The 17517-nt window shown below is 42.6% G+C and overlaps 1 protein-coding gene across 1 annotated transcript in view; it reads left to right on the top strand.

The window, feature by feature from the left end:
• PITPNC1 (phosphatidylinositol transfer protein cytoplasmic 1) overlaps window positions 1-17517 on the top strand; it is a 226899-nt gene that overhangs the window by 22357 nt on the left and 187025 nt on the right. The window lies entirely within an intron of this gene.

Here is a 17517-nt window from a genome sequence, read left to right as displayed (position 1 = left end):
GTCTGGAGCAAGTATAATATAGCAGTTGGCAGAATCAAGGTATGGAGAGATGGGGGAGGGATGCTTCCCTTTCTTGGTACCTACCTATTAGCATATAATGGTTATGTTAAACAAAATTGTGCCCATGAGACTGTTCTATCTCATTATCTCATTGTATAGTATCACATGAAACGGTGGAGGGATGACAAAGTTTGGCGGGTAGTGCTCAGAACCTTGAAGGAATTAGAAATGCTCTCTGGGGTAGAGCAAATCTATTGCTTAGAAGGAAAGCCAGTCATGCCTGGAAAGCACGAGAGGCCTGTGCCAGACCACCGGTCAACAGGGATGGCCGCTGGAGGTGAAGAAAGACCTCAGGAACGCAGGTGAGTGGGGGAGGGGCAGCATGCCTGGCAGCATCAGAGAAGCACGTGGGGAAGTGCTCCAGCTAAAAGCCAGGACTCAAGGACAGGATGCCACTTTCCAGGCAGGAGTGATGGAAGGAGAAAGGAGGAGATTGACATGATGCCCAGCCCTAGGGGCACCTATGTCCCGAGTAGGTCACCAGGCCCTGTGTTAAAGAAATGGGAACTTGAATACAAGGAGGCACCTTGGTCTCAGGAACAAGGCTATGACTAGTTGTTAGAAGTGGTGCACAAGATCAGAGGTAGGTGTACTTGACTTTTTTTTGGAGACAGAGTCTCACTCTATTGCCCCGGCTAGAGTGCCATGGCATCAGCCTAGCTCACAGCAACCTCAAACTCCTGGGCTCAAGCAATCCTCCTGCCTCAGCCTCCCCTGCCTCAGCTGGGACTACAGGCATGCACCACCATGCCCGGCTAATTTTTCTATATATTTTTAGTTGTCCAGCTAATTGCTTTCTATTTTTTTCTTTTTTTTTTTTAGCAGAAAGGGGGTCTTGCTCTTGCTCAGGCTGGTCTCGAGCTCCTGAGCTAAACAATCTGCCCGCCTTGGCCTCCCAGAGTGCTACCATTACAGGCGTGAGCCACCGCGCCCGGCCTTGATAAAGTTTTTAAAAAATTTTTTTGTAGAGACAGGGTCTCTCTATGTTGCCTGAGCTGGTACTATCTGATTCTTTTAAAAAAAGTTTGTCAACCACTGGTCAGACAGTAAACAACAAAAAATAAGCACAACCAGGAAGGAATAGTGACAAATCATGATTAGGGTTATGTCTGTTGAGAATAACGGGGGCAAAGGGAATCTCCTTGAGCAGGGTGCTTCCTATACATCTACATTTGCTGTTGCATTGGAATACCCACCATTTTCCAAGTATGTTCTGTTTTCCTACTGCCACCTCCTTGCACATTCTCTTGATCTATTATGCTCTTTGTTGCCATCCACTACTGTCAAAATTCTACCTACCCTCCAGGGCCCAGCCAAAATGCTACATTCCCAGGGGAAGTTTTCTCATCTCCCCGGCCATACTTCATTTCTCTCCTGTCTTCCTTAAGCTCATCAAGCTCTCTGCGTGTCTCTCCCATGTGTAAGTTTCCTAAGAACAAGACCCATGTCCCTTCTCCAAATCCATTGGGTCAGCATAGCCTCTTTGACAATCCAAGTCTAAGCCGTTTTGTGTGACATTTAAAGTCCTCCTGAACTGACTTTGCCCAGCCTCCTCCTCTGCCCTTCCCCCATATCCTGAGCTCCAGCCAAATCAAATCAGACTACATACAATTTCCCAAATGTACTATGTAGTTAACTGTTAATATCTCTTCTTTTTATTGCCTTGGTTCCCTCAAAAACCAGAGCTAATGAAATGTTGGCTATTACAATTACGTAGACGTGATTACATAATGGTGTTATGGTGTCCTTAATAAATGAAATCTAAAATATTACATTTTCTTGAACTCAGAAACTCATTCTGACTTTATTCTGTCTGAAGGTTTATAACATTTTCTGAAGATCATGTTGTACTCTTCTTTCATCTGGATGTTTTTGCAAGGAACTTTGGTCAAAAGCAATAAAGTCTCAATTTAGACATGATAAATACGTGATAGTCATGTCTTTCAGAATGAAAACATTGACTTTTAAAAATCATGCTTGCCTGAGAAACAAACCTGAATATATTTTACATTATATGTGGAAAAATGTACTGCCATTCTTCACTTTGCTTGTTTTGTTGAAGAACAATTATGGAAAACAAGGCACAGTAATATCTGTGTTATGTATGGATGAGTATGGAAAATAGCACACTGAGTGTGGCTATGACTGCAGTCTTATGAACCCAGGTACCAACTTTGAAACATTCACTTACTTTTCCAAATAAGACTTTGTCCTTTTTTGTACATACATGTACATACCTCTTTTCATTGTTCGAATGGGTTGCTATTTTATTTGCAGTGGGGTTTTGTGTAATTTCATCTACTGTAGATTAGATTAAGATCTTGTATTGTTTGCTAAGGGTACATGAACCTAGGAAAAACAGGGTGTTCTTGGAGAGCTGGAGTAGATGCAGTGTATTTCCACCTACATTCCTTGGCTCCCAGCCTCTTGTCCTGGTTCCCATCCCTATGCGGATGCACCCAGAAAGGGTCCTGCTGTATTTGAGTTCAATTTTTGCTATACCACATTCCTCTTTTATTCAACTTGGCACCTACATCACCATTCAAGAACAATTTATATCAAGGATCTATGCCCTTGAAAGGAAACAGTCACAACACTCAGTACCTTCTTGGTTCTTGAGCTCCCCACCATAGTGTTGGCAGGGAAAGCAGTGGCAAAGCTAATTTAACCTACATATAATTTCTTGGTTGCCAGCCTGCCTGGGTTTTCTAAAGCCCATTGCCCTACAAACCTGTATTATTTAAAGACCTGATAACTTCTTGTATTTTCTATAAAATTCTGAGTATCCTCTTCTTTGGGTCATATTTGTATTTTCACGCTTTTTTTTTTTTTTTTTTTTTTTTGAGACAGAGTCTCACTCTGTCATCCAGGCTAGCATGTAGTGGCATCATCATAGCTCACTGCAACCTCAAACTCCTGTGCTCCAGCGATCCTCCTGCCTCAGCCTCCCAGAGTGCTAGGATTACAGGCGCGAGCTACCGCGCCACTGTACCTGGTCTGTATTTACACACTTTTTAAGTTATTTCTCAATCAGCTGTCTCCCTGATAGTACACCTTTGCAGCTGGTACCATCAAAAAGGTTCCCCTCAGACATGGGAGTTCTGACTGCTTAAAAGCCAACGGAATGAGACAACATACCAGGATATCCTTTCTTTGGGAAGTGTGTGTTATAAATCTTACTGACAGATGATTAGGATCTTAAGGCTCCCAATTGCATGACCTTATTATAAGGAGATGATTAGGCAGTAGATTAAGTTCTGCTTATTGCCTTGTGGACTATATAAAGCCCCCAGTACCCATTGAAGACTAAATTTCTAACTTGTTCCATTGGTCTTTTAATGGCAGTGCAGCTCTTCCAGTCATGGGAGAAGACATTTTTACATTTAAATGGAATATTCTAACTTTGCTTGGGAAGTAAGTAGTGACCAAAAAATTACAATGCAGGAAAGTGGAATTTCAGTTTTTCATGTGAAAAGTTTCTATCACAAGAGAATCAAATTTTTTATTCTTTGGGTAAGTAGGCAGATTTATCCATGTTCTGTGAAACCGTGTTACCACAGGGAAGGAAGCAAAACAAGAAATCAACAACTGAGGATGGTGGCATTTTGGGAATTTTGCTTAATAAAATCATGGTGAAGATGAATGCCCTTGACCAGAGAAAATGGAGCTGGTGATGCCTTGGGTTGTGTTCAGAGATCTCGCAGTCTGTGAGAACTTTGTGCTGTGTAGGTGTGGCTTGGCATTATCAAGCTACCACTAGCTACTTTATGCAAGTTTACCAGGTAAGGCGCAGAGGACAGCAACCTTTTGGTCCAGATTAACATTGGATTGGTAATTCAGTGATATTTAGCAGCCACTGTGGCTCTCAATTATAATTAAAAGGATGCTTTGGGGAGAAGGAGAAAGGAAGGAAAAACATGAGAAAGCAAAAAGATGGCAGCAGGAGTTGTCAAAGAGAGGCAGGAGCAGGGAATGAGAGGGAAAATAGGTACATGGGGTGGAAAAGTGGAAGCTTTCCCAATTGTTCCACCAGCTCCATCTCACTGGCACAGATTCTAGAAGTTTCCTATTTCTGGAGTAGAGCACAGACATGATGCGTTTCCTACTAAGACAGATTTATATCCAGGAAACATCATCTCAAGGTGCTGTGCCAGGCTTGTGGATTCTTCTCTGTGTCATTGCTTCAGAGAACGGTGTGGGTTCAGCACTTACTTTAGACACAAGAGCTAGACAGTCTTTCATGCCTACTTGGGCCACTTCTAGTTTTGACCTTAGGTATGGTATCAGGAAAATTCTAAGAAGGAGAAGACACTCATTGTTCTGAATTATGGCATAAATCGAGTCATTAGGAAAAAAACCCATTTGTGTTCTAGAACCATCCACATCTGGCTGTCTATCTGTAAGGCCCAAAGTTACAAGAGACAAGTCACATTCTCATTTTGCTTTGTGCTCTTTGAGCCTGACATCAGTCTGTGTCTGATCCCCAAGGGGTGGCAGAAATAAACAGTGCTTTTCAGAGTGGAGCTAAAAAAGGCACTCCATGGAAGGGAATATATTTTATTGATCAATAATTAGTGAGTCTTTTATAACATGTTTTGTATTAATTATTATTTGAAAACCTCCAATGGAAGATTCTCAGGAACTACTAAGTCACAGCCTGTCAGCATGCCCCTAAATGTAGCCAGAAGCATCGGAAGAAAAAATCTCAATGCATGGACAAATTTCTAAATTTTGGGAGGTGGTACACAGAAATTAGCCACTTCAATTTTCTACTTGTGTTTTTATTTCCATTGCATTTCCTGACTTGTAATACATTTTCTTGTCATAGAAGCACTTAATGTCTTGGCATTCAGACTTATTTTCCGGTGTTTCTTCTGATCAAATCAATAGCCCTCTACTTACATAGTCTATATGTGGTGAAAAGAAAATCACAAATATCTAATGTGGGGACCTAACTTATTATGAAGTGGCTAAGAATTTCACCAGCCATGAATGATGCATTATCTGTGATGTTAACTAGAATATACTGGGCTCCAATCTCTTTTGGGGGCCTATAGGGTTCTTCTAGGTGCAGAAGAGAAGGTGACATTTCAGGAAATCTCTATGAACCCCTCCCTGGCTTCCTCTTTTCCAGGTAGGCTAAGAAAAGGCTTTCTTCTCTATGGTGCTAGTGAGAACTTGGCAGGTAGAGCAAGAACTGTTAGTTTTTCACCCCCTGTTGGATTCCTTCACACATACAGCCCATATATAGGATGGATGTCTTTTCCTTTGGTGCCAAAGACTTGAGAACAGAGAACGGTAACTTTTGAAACCCATTTTTGTTGTTCCAAACTTTGCACAATGTGGTGTTGGAAAAGAACCAGGTTGCTGTACCAGACAGGCACCCTTGCAGGTTATGGCTGTTCTTAAATCACATTCTATGAAACTCTACTCCTGCACTATTCTTGCGTTACCTACTCCTTGGTGATAGGGAAGTTACTTTAGTGTTCCTGTGCCTTAGTTTCCTGATGTCCTTGAAGTGTGGCAAAGAAGCAGGTCCCTTCATCTAGCACATATTTATCAAGTTCTGGGAAAACAGTGTGAATGAGCCAGCACATCCTTCCTTGATGGGACTCACAGTCTAATTAGGGCCAAGGTAATTAGAGGCCAACAGGAAATGACCTCAAATTGAAGTTAAGGAATCTGTGAACCCTTAGAACTCAGGCAAGGTGAGCTTGGGTGTAACCGGCAGGAAGTATGACTCAACTGTGTCTGTAACCAAGAAGGCTTAAACCAATTCATCTGAAGGAAAGGAGGTGCCAACATATGCTTCCAAAAAATAAAACGACAGGCAGAGAGAAAAACAAAGCAGCGCATTCCCAGGCCATGCCAGGAAGAGGGGAGGCCACAGACTTTGATGTTGTCTAATTCCCGTTGCATAGAGTTGGGGTGGGGTGTGTGGAAACTGGGATTTGGTGATAGACTGAATTTGAATTCTAGTTTTACCACTTCTTATTATGCCTTGGACAAGTCACTTTCAACTCCCTGAGCTTCAGTTTGCTCATCTTTAAAAATGAATCAAAAAATTTCTACCTTGCAGGGTGGTTGCATGTGCATCTCAATGCCATCACATGCACTTAGTAAATAAATGTTAGTTTTTGCTGTAAGGGACTGACGTGAGGTTTGAATCCAGCTATGTCTTGGTTCTGTTACTCCCAAGATGTCAGCATGTTAGCATTTTCTTTTTAATAAAGGGAAGAATTGGGTAAGGAAGAGCTGTGTTTTAATGGTATTGCTGCTCAACTGCTAACTGTTTTGATATGTTGAATGAAGTCCATTGATTCCTCGTGGAGGAGTGCTTGCCGGTAAGCATGAGTCAGCACATCTGTGTTATTAACTTGTTCAGAAGCCTTTTGTGGCAGATTGATTTTAAAAGCCCCCAACAAAACAGAGGATTTTATTTAACAGAAATATTGTCAGAATGACATTGAGATTTGGGGTTTGGCTTTCAAATCATTCAATACAAGTTAAATAAGGTCTTTTCTCTGGCAGATATGAAAATTATGATGTGGGACAGGCGAGGTGGTTCATGCCTGTAATCCTAGCACTCTGGGAGGCTGAGGTGGGAGAATCGCTTGAGCTCAGGAGTTCGAGACCAGCCTGAGCAAGAGAGAAGCCACCCTGTCTCTACTAAAAATAGAAAAATAGCTGGGCAAGGTGGTGCACGTCTGTAGTCCCAGCTACTGGGAGGCTGAGGCAGGAGTATCACTTGAGCACAGGAGTTTGAGGTTGTAGTGAGCTACGATGATGCCACTGCATTCTAGCCAGGGTGACAGAGTGAAACTCTGTCTCAAAAAAACCCAAAAAACAAAAAACAGAACTGTGATATGTTGGGGAAATATTCTTCATCAGCTGGTGGGAGGCTTGCCTGGGGCCGGGGGGGTGATATTTTCCTGGAGCACCCTGGTAACCCCACCCAGCAGGCCTTGCCTGCCTTATCTAAAGGTAAGGACTTGGGCTTGATATAGAGAGGTAGAGAAATCTGGTTACTGGTATTTTCAAACTGCAGGGTCTACCTGTGTTTGAATGGGCTGGATATACACCCAGGTGTGTCTTTGTGGGTTTCCATCCTATGGTTCTGGGGCAGAGAACAAATAGAAGAAAGTTGCTAAAGAAAAGAGGAGAGTTTCTATGGCTTCTTCAAAAGCAGTTCCGGATTTCTGTCCTCAAAATGATAGAGAATATGGGGCCCAAGTCCCACATGTGGAGAGTTGCAGTGTCCTTCTTATGTGTCTTCATCCTCATTTGGATTCATCGCTGAAACATCTGGATCAGTTTCACAGAGGAGGTTTTGAGTAGACTTCTTGCAGCCCTGAAAGTCACACTTCTCTGAATTGGTTTAACACCAATCCAAAACCTATTGGTGTTCCTGTTACATTTTGCAACTATTCTTTCCCCTTAAGAAAGGACCTCTCTAGAGAAAGAAGCAGCACCAGTTCATGGTAGGGGAAGATGAGGCCCTTAGAAACAGTCACAGCTTATTCGGGGTATGCCACTGGTGCAGCAGGCTCATAGCCCCACCAGAGGCTGAGGGTCAGCAAACTTTTCCTTAAAGGGCCAGAAAGTATTATAAATATTTTTGGCCTTGCCAATCATAAAGTCTGTGTCTCAACCACTCAACTCTGCTGTTATAGCTTTAACGCAACCATAGAAAATAGGTAAAGGAATGGGTATGATTATGTTCAGTAAAACTTTATTTAACAAATAGGCCTCCATCCTGCAGTCCCTAATTTGCTGACCCCTGCATAGACTATCATAAACTTTCTCTGGCCTTTAGAGTTTGAACATCATACTTTGGAGTAAGAAACTCGTTTGAATATAAATTATGTATGTTTAGAGAAAGGAAACTTCCATATTTATAGATCATAATGTTTCCTTAAAACTTAATTTGTAGAAAAATGTTCCACATTTATTTGCTGCAAAATGGATTCCCCATAAATGCTTGGGAAGGGTACTTATGTTTGATATGAAACAAATTAACTGTTGATGTTTGAATCCCTATTCACTCGGAAGTTCCTATTCACATACCAGTGAGTCCAGAGCACCATGTCTACATGCATAACTCCAAGTTATGAGGTCCCTATAAGTCCTTAATGGTGCAGAGGTGTGGTCCCAGGTGACCCTCTCCTAATCCTGAGCCAGTCTCTATGATTTGCCCTGGAGGAGTTTTCCTGGTTGTCTGGTAGGAGCCCATCCTAATACTTAGGGCTGTGGGCACTGTGAGACCCTGGCTGCTCTATTTCTTCCCCACAATGTATAATTTCTCACTGCTAAAACCTCCTCTGCCTCCTCACACGAGTGCATGAGCTGGATTTGCTGTATTTTCAAAGTCATCCTTCCTTACACATGAACATTGGCTGCACCCCGAACTTGGCTGTGAACTGATTATTCTCACCAGGGCCTGGTAACACAAATTCCCTCACTCCCACAGCTAAAAATAAACCATATTTAACACTTAGAAGCAAAATTCCAGGCAAATATATAATCTGATTTGATTGACTTCGTTGAAAATGTTAGTGGTGGAGTCAAATGCTTACCTTTAGGTTGGAAGATTACATTCCTTAGTGCAAGCAAGGTGGGTCGAAATCAATCCCACCTACACTGGATGCCATGAGTCAGATATATGGATGCCTGAGTGTCTGAAATGACACTAGTTCATCTCCTTTTAAGGCATTCCCTCCCCATTTGTGGCACACTATCCTTGAGGGATAAGTCTTCTATTTTAATCACCCTGTTACATTAGAGGATTTAGGAACATATAGTGTTTACAGCTAATGTCTGCAGAATATCTAAACGTAATATGCCTAGAAAGCATAAATATTAATAATAGTTACGGGGGGAGAAAAAAAATAATAGTTACTGTGAGTGATGAGCATATGGATGATTTTAAACTCTCTTCTTTATAATTTTTCTGTGTTTTACAAATGTTTAGAGAAGAATGTGTATTACTCTAAGAAAAACAGTACAAAGGCTTTCAAAGTTTTTGATAGTGACTTGTAGGAAGTACATTTTACATCCTGACTTAGTACAAACATGCATTAATGTACTTGTAAGGGCCGGGCGCGGTGGCTCACGCCTGTAATCTTAGCACTCTGGGAGGCCGAGGTGGGCGGATCGTTTGAGCTCCGGAGTTCGAGACCAGCCTGGGCAAGAGCGAGACCCCATCTCTACTAAAAATAGAAAGAAATTATATGGACAGCTAAAAATATATATAGAAAAAATTAGCCGGGCATGGTGGTGCATGCCTGTGGTCCCAGCTACTCGGGAGGCTGAGACAGGAGGATCCCTTGAGCTCAGGAGTTTGAGGTTGCTGTGAGCTAGGCTGATTCCACGGCACTCACTCTAGCCTGGGCAACAGAGTGAGACTCTGTCTCAAAAAAAAAAAAAAAATGTACTTGTAAAATTAAAACAAGACTTTCATGAAACATTAGTCTTTTTTTCCTACCTGTCCTTACCTCCTGTTGTTTTTTCTATTTTTCTAATCTGTTTTACTGGCGAAAAAAAGAAAAAAGAATGAAGAGCATTGAAGTAAAATGATTTCATGAACCACTGATAGGTAAATTAAAAAATACCGATTATAGTGTAGTGGTTACCAGTCCTGTATTTCATGGGTCAGTAAAACTTCAAAGGAAATTTTGGGGATTAATGTGAGATCATCCATTTTTCATGTTGTGAATTAAGGATATTTTAAAACTTCCAAAGTAATAATTTCTCCCACCATTATTCTTTTATTCATGTGTCATGTTAAAATTTTGTTTTTATGAATTTTATAATTTAGGGGAATTTTCATGTCAAAATATCTTTTCTTTTATGAAAGACTATTTTAGCATAAAACATTAGAAGGAATACAATTTCAGGATTTAAATAATGAATACGTTTAGCTTTTTGAAAACAGACCACACTAGCTTTGTTTTTTCCATTTGTCAATGGACCTGTGCACTAGCATTTAGGAATCATCAGTGTAGCAGAAAGAGCCTTGCTTTGGAACAACACAATTTCACTTCCGGTTCTAAGCCCCAGCTACTTGGGGCAAATCATTCAACTTTTCTGAACTTCATTTTACCCATCTGCAAAAGGGGTCACTCAGAGATGTAGAGATAAGGTTTATGGAAGATTTAAGACAGTTTTGGATGCATAGGAGTTTGTAAATGGTAGCATCTTTTCTCTAGATCATTAACTCTCTCTGCTGCTTTGTGATTTAGAAACTTGAAATGTTGAAAGAAGTTTATTGTGTTTTCATTTTTGATAAACTATTCCTTTCATAGTCTTTTTCCCCCCTGAGCTTCTTGTGTTGTCTGACCTCAAGCTTTCCCCCTCTCTCTGCCTTTTCTCCCATCCTTTACTCGTTGGTAGGTTTCTGTGTACCGTTGTTCACGACAGAAACTCAGCGTGTCTGGCAGTTGGGTTTTAGGGTACAGTTAGAAAATATTCCTTGATAGTACGGTGAGTTTGCAGTTTTTAAGTTGTGGTTTTGGCTAGAGATATTAATAAGGACTTGGACGTTGAGCAGAATACTAAGAATAAGAAAAGGATATGCTTAAAATAGATCCCATGCGCCTTCTGTTTAATTACATGGTAATTTGTAAAACAGACTGGTTTCTGTGGCCTCGAATACTAACATAGATTTGTCCCTCACCACAGCTTATCTTCAAATCATAAACACAGAGGCATACATAGTTCACACATCTCCACGCATTTTCTATCTCTAAGGAAGATGTAATCTCTCTGAAAAACTTCCACGCATTTTCTATCTCTAAGGAAGATGTAATCTCTCTGAAAAACTGAAAGATGAGTCACTCAGAAAAAACCTTTTCTCCCTTTGTCTTAAAGTCATGACTTTCTTGACAATCAACTGTATGTTTATTTCAACAACAGCCTTTTTTTTTTTTTTTTTTTTTTTAATAGTGACAAGGTCTCGCTATGTTGGCCAGGCTGGAGCACAGTGGCTATTCCCAGGCACAATCATAGCTCACTGCAGCCTGGAATTCCTGGGCTCAAGTGATCCTCCTGCCCCAGCCTGCCGAGTAGGTGGGACGACAGGCACGTGCCACCATGCCCAGCTAGCGACACCTTTCTTTAAAGTCTCTTCTGTCTGGCTCAGTCAGATATTTTCAGTTTCAGCCAACATGGACCACACCCACACTACCTCCTGTTTTCCCAGTTGATTAGCTCTCCAGGAAAACTTCAGCTCTCTGACACTCTCAGGAAACAGGCTGGTGTTCCTGATAAGGAAGCTTTACTAGAATCATGTAAAGATGTTTTCTATAATAATAGCTAACATTTTTGTAGGCTTGCTATGTCCTAGAGACTTCATTGCAAGCTTTATAAATATTGTCTCATTTAATCCTAAAAAACCAAAAAGCAAAACAACTTTCCATGTCTTGATCTTTGTAAATATCAGCGGTTATAGTGTTATAGCAGTTATAGCCTCTCTCGTATGGATTTCATGTTGTAATCATTCAGTTTAGCACTGTTTATTGAGTGATTATTATGTGCCAGACACTGCTCTGGACACAGGGATACACAGCAGTGACCAAAACAAACTCTTGCCCTCGTGGTGCTTATACTCTGGAGGTGTGGGGAGGACCCTTTGCATGGAAACATGCAAAGCATACACATATAACACATGTCAGGTAGAGATAAGCATAGCAGGGTAAAGGGACAGGGAGTGAAGGTGGGGAGAGTGATAAAGAAAGAGCCTTGATGAAGCAACATTTGAGCAGAGACCTGAAAGAATCGTCAGAGCAAGGCTCATGGATATTTGGCAAAAGAGCCATTTGCTTCTGCATTAAATTGTTCTCCTTCTTTTGCTTTTTATAGTTTTCCTGTCTCCTCCTTGCTGTCAGCGTCAGAAAGGGGCTTAGTTGGGCCAGAAGGAAGCCAGACCTAGCAAGGAGATGGCGCAGAGATTGCAAAGGTCTTAGCTGCAGGCTGCGGGCGAGTCTGGGCATGTGGGTGAGACCGCAGAGTCTGGTGCTGCGAACAAACACAACCTTGCTTACAGGCAGATGCATCAAGGGCGGCCATCCCTGCGCAATGGGAGCACCCGGCCTCCAGGAAGAAGATAACATGAAAGAGGAATCTGGGCATGGGGATGTGCCTGTAACCCCACCTGCTCTGGAGGCTGAGGTGGGAAGATCGCTTGAGCCCAGGAGTTTGAGGCTGCTGTGAGCTATGATCAGGCCACTGCACTCCAGTCCAGGCAACATTAGCAGGACCCCGTCTCTCAAAAAAACAATAATAAGGCCGGGCACGGTGGCTCACGTCTGTAATCCTAGCACTCTGGGAGGCTGAGGCGGGAGGATGGCTTGAGGTTAGGAGTTCGAGACCAGCCTGAGCAAGAGCGAGACCCCGTCTCTACTAAAAAAATAGAAAGAAATGATCTGGACAGCTAAAAATATATATAGAAAAAAAAATTAGTCGGGCATGGTGGTGCATGCCTATAGTTCCAGCTACTCAGGAGGCTGAGGCAGGAGGATCGCTTAAGCCCAGGAGTTTGAGGTTGCTGTGAGCTAGGCTGATGCCACGGCACTCTAGCCCAGGTAACAGAACGAGACTCTGTCTCAAAAAAAAAAAAAAAAAAAAAAAGAAAGAAAAAGAATAATAATTTAAAATAAATAAATAAAGAAGTCTGGGACTGGCATAAGTAGAGGTAGAGGCAGGAGGGGAGGATGGTCAGCAGGCGTGAGGGCTGAGAGTGCTGGGACCCAGACAGTACTGCTCCTGGGGCTTAGAACAGGACTTGGCCCTCCGGGGAGATGGAGATCAAGGCCAGAGCCCAGCAGCAGAGGCTGTGGTTTGAGAGAGAGGCTTGATGGCAGATATTAAGAAGGCACGAACCCAGTGCTTAGAACCAGGCTGTAGGTAAGGAATGATACTGGCAGCACCAGGACATGATGCTGACCCCTCAGCTGTGGAGTCAGAGTCCTGTGTTAACTTCTCCCTGTGCCCACACGGGAGTCCCATCTGCCTCCTCTGCCTGGGAATTGAGCAGCAGGAGGACCCCCTCCCGGCCCCCACTGCCGCCGCCCCCACCCCCCCTGCCCGCAGCGTTTCCTCTTCCGGCTCCCCCCAGCCTGTTACATAACCTTTACTACCCTTCTGCACAGTGCCGTGATCTTTGTTAGGGAGGCAGGCAGTGGTTTAGAAGCCGAGAGCTCTAGATCTCACCTCAGAGCGCCTGGTTTGAGCCCTGGCTCCCCTTGGGCAAGTTACTCAACCTCAATGACTTCATCTGTAAAATAGAAATTATAATCATACCTACCTCTGTAGGATTCACGTGAAGGTAAAAGCCACAGAACAGTGTCTGGCCCCCAAAGTGTTACTGCTCTCTGTATTTCCGTAGCCCTCACTAGGCTGTGAAGCCCTCCAGGGCTGCCGTAGGCATTTGTATCCCCAGTACTGGCACATCAGTTGATGGACTCACGCTACAAGTATTTATGGACTGCCTTCTTCCAGGCCCCGGGATGCAGAGATGCAGCCACTAGTGAGACAGGAAAGTCCCTGCCCTCATGGGATAGACATTCTGCTGGCAGAGACAGACTGTGAGCAAGTGAACACAAACATAAATGATAAAATTGCAGATAGTGATAAGTGCTATAAAGAAAAAATAGATTGGGATCATGGAATCGAGTGACCTGAGTATGCTTGAGAGTTGCTATTTTAAACAGAATAGACAGAGAAGTCTTCTGCGAGGGTTTGACATTTGTACAACAGTCTGATCCAAGTGGCAATCTGGGGGGGACAGCTATCCAGACAGAGGGACCAGCACATGCTGCATGACCTCGGTGTGTTTGACAAGGACAGGAGTAAAGGCAAAGTGGATGAGGGGAGGGGACCAGAAAGAGGTGAGGCCTGGGGTGGGGGCAATGGGGAATGAACACACACGGCGGATGGTGCAGAGCTCCAGAGGCCTTGCCAGAAGCTTGGGATGTGTCCTCGCCACAGGAGCCACCGAGTGGCATCATCTGATTCATGTTCTTTTGATGTGTGCAGAGCTTTATAAGAGTAGAAGCAGAGATACAAGCCCAGGGGATCAGGGAGGGCAAGGGAGTCTCTGACTTGTGGGGATACCCAAGGTAAAGGGGTTCATTTTGTGACTTTTTCAGGGGAGGTGGGGAACCCATTACATTTTAACGATTACCTTCTGTACTGGGTTGAATAGTGTCCCCTCAAAATTCATCTGTGGGGAACCTCGGAATCTGACCTTATTTGGAAATAGGGTCTTTGTAGATGTAATTAGTTAAGGACCTCAAGATGAAATCATCCTGGATTTAGGATGGGTCCTATATCCAACGATTGATGTCCTTACAAGAACAGGAGAAAGACGCAGCGAGACAGAAGATGGCCATGTGCAGATGGAGGCAGGGGTTGGAGTGAAGCAGTCTGAAGCCAAGGAACGCTGGGGCCAGTAGCTGCTGGAAGAGGCAAGGAAGGATTCTTCCCTCGGGCCTTTGGAGGGAGTGTGGCCCTGCTGATTACCTCGATCTTGGACTCCTACCCTCCAGAACTGTGAGAGGATAAATTTCTGTTGCTTTAAGCACCCAGTCTGTGGTACTTCGTTACTGCAGCCTTAGGAAACTAATACACTTCCTAAGGGTCATAGGTCTCTTAGGAAGATTTGTGCTGGGGTAGGGCACGGAGAGATGGCTCATCAGGAACACAGGCTGCTCCACAGACCTCCCTTGAGTCCTGGAGGAGTCGTCTTACCGGGAACCCAAAGGAGCCTGATGAATGTGGCTGAATGAATGAAAGAATGGGCCTAAGACTGGGCTGTGCCTGGCTTTCAGGTCATAGCCCCAGCATGATCATTGCAATCCGCCATCTACAGCATGTGGACCCCTAGTCAGCACAGTCACCACCTCTTCTGCTGTGTACCCTCTAAACTGCTCTGGGTTGACAGACCAGATTAAGATCTTTGTTAGAATTTGGATAAAGAGGACAGAGTTCCTGAGTGAGAGCCTAAGCGACTTTCTAATGCATAGACTGTATGAATTTTAGAATATGGACTTTTTACCATAGATTTTTCTGGGCTTAGAAGTAATTTTTCCTTCCTCCCTTTTAAGTGTTCATTAGGTCAAATTATAAGAAGCAGAGAAGCAATCCAGATGCATAATACTTTGCCCCAGCAACAAAAAGCAGTCATGCTGCTGGCTTACTGCTACTTTTCTGAATTGAAAGTGCTAAAAAGAAAACGCCAGGACACAAAAATTTAACTTTATTGTAACCCTTCCAGAGGTCCGCTCAACTCTACTCCTACATGTTTCCCTTGGCTTTTCCTGTGGAAAGTGTATAGGGACTGGCACTTTTTTCTAATTAAACTAAATGCACGGTCCACAAAACACTGGTCCAAATGGCAATGCCTTGTTGTGCATCAGTCCCCCAGGAAACCTGGCCCTTTGTTTTGGTGATAGCTGACACCACAGTATCACCAAGCTCCTGGTTGGGTTTGGACACACAGTAGGTGCTGAATGAGTGTTTCTTTAGTTCAGTCAGGAAACATCTGGTTTCCTTAGGAAATCGATTAGGCATGTGTTCCCTGGATGATGTCAATTTCTATGTCACAGTTTCCCTCCCATGTAATTGATGAACCTTGTAATGTTGATTTTTTTTAATCAAACACTGTCTTTAGTTAATTAAAACATACAGAATAGAATTCAAAACAGCTGTGTTTGCTGTTGGCATGGCCGTTACTCTCTTAATACCCAGGCATGTCATAACAGACCACATGTGCAGAAACAAAAGTTTAGAAATAAAAGGATGACTTTTGTCCCTGCAGCTACCAGTGACAACCCACAGTCTCCGCTCATAGTATTTATTTAATTTTGTATCTGGTGATAGGGCTCTGAGATAATTCTGTGAAGCAGATGTTTGAAGATCTGATAATTATGGAAGAAAATTTCTTATAGAAATAAATTTGTTCTCCAGCCTTGGGCAGGGGGCATGACATTACTCTTAGACATTTTGTTCATTAATTCATTCATTCATTTGTTGACAAATGAAAAATGATATATATTTATGGAGTACATTATGGTATTTTGATATGTATATACATTGTATAATGATTAAGTCAAGCTAATTAACATATCTGTCACCACACATACTTATCATTTTTTTGTGATGGGCTGGACATTTTCTTTTTTAAGTGTTCTTGAATATATTTGTGGATTGTGTGGAATTTTTTACATCTTGTTTTCCAATTTATTACCTTTTGCCACATTTTCTTATATATTATGTAACCCAGCCAGTGATAAGTAAAGAAAGAGGATAAAGAAAAAAACAAAACAAAACAAACAAATAAAAAAGAAGAAGCAAGCAAACAAGTTAAAAACAACACAAAACATTCTTTCCCAGGAGATGGTAATTTTAGATGTAAAATTTATGAGGCAGGCAGGAGGAAAATGAAAAATGGGCCTGAAAATGTGTTGGTTTAATTCAGGTGCTCACAGGTTGTCTGTAGCCTTGAGCAGTGCCTGGAGGAGCATGAAACTAGTAAAACACACCCCTTGGGACCAAAATTTAGGGAAACCAAAAACCTCAATAATCAAGATAAATGATATTTTAATACAATATTTTTTAAAACATCAAAATTAATTCAGAACACTCCATGATGAACAAAATATCAAAGTCTTCAAGACAGGGTCTGACCCTGTGCTGGCAAACTCAACCTCACTCTCCTCCTTCTAATCCCAGTCATGACCTTGAGTCACCAAAAGTAAGGTCACTGAGACCTCAAAAGGAAAAACTGCTAGTTCCTCTAAGCCTGGTTTTGCTCTGGGTTTGAATTCAGGCTCCATTATGACAGCTCTGTGAAGTCAGGCAAATGACTTAACCTCTCTGAACCTCCTTTTGTAAAATGAAAATAATATTTCCCCTTGCAGGGCTTTTGGAGGGTTTAAAAATCATGCCTCTGAAGCACTGGGCACATAGTGATACCCAATAAACACCCAATTACAACAGCTTTAAATAATTCACAATTATTCATAGAGAATTAAGATCTCTGGGAGATGCAACCAGGTGCTACTTAAGCACACCAGTCTCTTATACATTTGTCAGGGCTACTCGGGCTTTGTTTTTAACTTTATAGGATATATCAGAGGATCGCTCTTGTGTTGTGCTTTGAACACTCATACATCCGTTGCACTGCTCAGTAACCGATTTCCTGTTTAGTCATAGCTCCTTGCCTGGGCATGGCCACCGGCAACAAGTTGCCTCCTCCGTACCTCAGTCTCGAAGCAACTCAGCCTCCTGAAGACATGTGGAAGTTAGGTCTCGTAGGCTTTTCTTTATTAAGGCCTCCTCAGTTATTTTGACGCACTTCCCACACCTGGTGATTCATCTAGATGATGCTTCACCCTTATTGTCATTTACACTGTCCACAACCTGGAACTCTGATTTGCTCAGCAGAGGTGGGGCTAC

This window comes from Eulemur rufifrons, chromosome 9 (genome assembly GCF_041146395.1).
Source record: "Eulemur rufifrons isolate Redbay chromosome 9, OSU_ERuf_1, whole genome shotgun sequence".
Taxonomy (NCBI): Eukaryota; Metazoa; Chordata; class Mammalia; order Primates; family Lemuridae; genus Eulemur; species Eulemur rufifrons.
Note: the sequence above shows the minus strand (reverse complement) of the source record. Positions and strands in the feature narration are given on the sequence as shown.